This window comes from Argopecten irradians, chromosome 5 (genome assembly GCF_041381155.1).
Source record: "Argopecten irradians isolate NY chromosome 5, Ai_NY, whole genome shotgun sequence".
NCBI classification, from domain to species: domain Eukaryota; kingdom Metazoa; phylum Mollusca; class Bivalvia; order Pectinida; family Pectinidae; genus Argopecten; species Argopecten irradians.
Window position 1 is genome coordinate 38,365,666 of NC_091138.1, and position 2,235 is coordinate 38,367,900.

Genomic DNA, 2,235 nt, shown 5'->3' on the forward strand with positions numbered 1-2,235 from the left:
CTCATTAGCATTGTGTATGATAGCCCCGGGGCTACAAGAAAACTAGTCACGTGCTCTGTGACAGATACACGTCAAGGTAATACGTCAACACAAATAACCTGAAGAACATCGTTGTTATCCCGATTTGAACTTATAATGTTGTTTATGCAACTAATGCGAAAGGCGATAGTCGTTTGACATTTATTAAATTTTTCGAAAACATATACGGAAAAATACGGACAGCAGAAAAAGCCGTTATACGGTATTTTAATTGTTATGACCAGGTGTAACATGGTCACGAGGGCACTAAATACTTTTGAACCAAGACGCCATATTTTAATCTTGATGTAAATTTTTTCCCGAAATACGTAGAGTAATGATCGTAACAATTACGGCGAACGTTCAGTCATGTAGAACGAAAGTGATTGTTGAGTTGCGAATGCAAGGCTGAGGGTGATGAATGAACTTCCTAAGCTATGCATGATCGATTGTAATTACTTCGAAGTATCCAGCCCCTTGGCGATAAATGCTTATGTATACGTACACAGAGGGAAGCTTTAAAACGCATTACGTGCTGATTTAACACCTACAGTCAATAACAATGCATATAATACCTTATTGTTATTTTTCATAAACGATTGCTTTGCATAAGAAGGAATTTCGATTTGAAATTGAAAGATGACACTGTGCATAACTGATGTCAGTGACATTAATTAAAATACATCGTGTTAATTGTCCGTTATAGAGACGTACTCCAGCGTAAATATACTACACCTTTAGGATATAAATGAGCCAGCTAAAGTCTTCTATTTTCAACTTTTTATCCAACAAGTTTTAATGAGGTTGTAAATACGACTATTTTAACAAAACTTTACAAGCTGAAAAAATATACTATTTAATATAAATGATGTTTTTCCGTTGCTTGTAATAAGAAATTTTCATTTAATACATTTTGCCAATATATTGGTGAGCCAATTGATTTCCATCTTGTCCCAACATACCTCTTCAGTGTGAACATATTGTACTGGACATTTACGTCAGATGAAGGTATCATTTACGTTTGTTATATCCCTATAAAATAGTTCCTATATAAACTCTATTGCCAAAAATGCCAAAAAATGAACTGTTCCGTCGAGCGGTCCAACGAACTGTTAAAATCGACTGTTAAAATGTGCTGTTGGACTGGAGTGACGCCACACCTACAATTCGTGACGTCAATGAATTGTTTTGAGTCAATGGGTATAACAAAACAGTTATCGACTGGGTTTTCGGCCTCGGGCAACAGTTTGTCTTCGGGTTCAACAAATCATCTGTTGCCCTCAACCCCAGTCAACAACTGTATACTGTTGAAGGTAACATTTACGTGTGATGAAGGTAACATTTACGTCAGATGAAGGTAACATTGACGTCAGATGAAGGTAACATTTACGTCTGATGAAGGTAACATTTACGTCTGATGAAGGTAACATTTACGTCTGATGAAGGTAACATTTACGTCAGATGAAGGTAACATTACGTCAGATGAAGGTAACATTTACGTCAGATGAAGGTAACATTTACGTCTGATGAAGGTAACATTTACGTCAGATGAAGGTAACATTTACGTCTAATGAAGGTAACATTTACGTCTAATGAAGGTAACATTTACCTCTGATGAAGGTACGATTACGTCTGATAAATGTAACATTTACGTCTGATGAATGTTTTGTTTGTTTGATTAATTAACGTCCTATTAACAGCTATGGTCATGTAAGGACGGCCTCCCATGTATGCAGTGTGTTGCGTGTATGTTGCGCGAGGTTCGTGTTTTGGGAGACTGCGGTATATTCGTGTTGTGTCTTCTTGTATAGTGGAACTGTTGCCCTTTTTATAGTGCTATATCACTGAAACATGCCGCCGAAGACACCAGGCGTGAAGGTAACATTTACGTCTGATGAAGGTAACATTTACGTCTAATGAAGGTAACATTTACGTCAGATGAAGGTAACATTTACGTCAGATGAAGGTAACATTTACCTCTGATAAAGGTACCATTACGTCTGATAAATGTAACATTTACGTCTAATGAAGGTAACATTTACGTCAGATGAAGGTAACATTTACGTCTGATGAAGGTAACATTTACGTCAGATGAAGGTAACATTTACGTCTAATGAAGGTAATATTTACGTCTAATGATTTGTTTGTTTGATTTATTTACGTCCTATTAACAGCTATGGTCATGTAAGGACGGCCTCCCATGTATGCGGTGTGTTG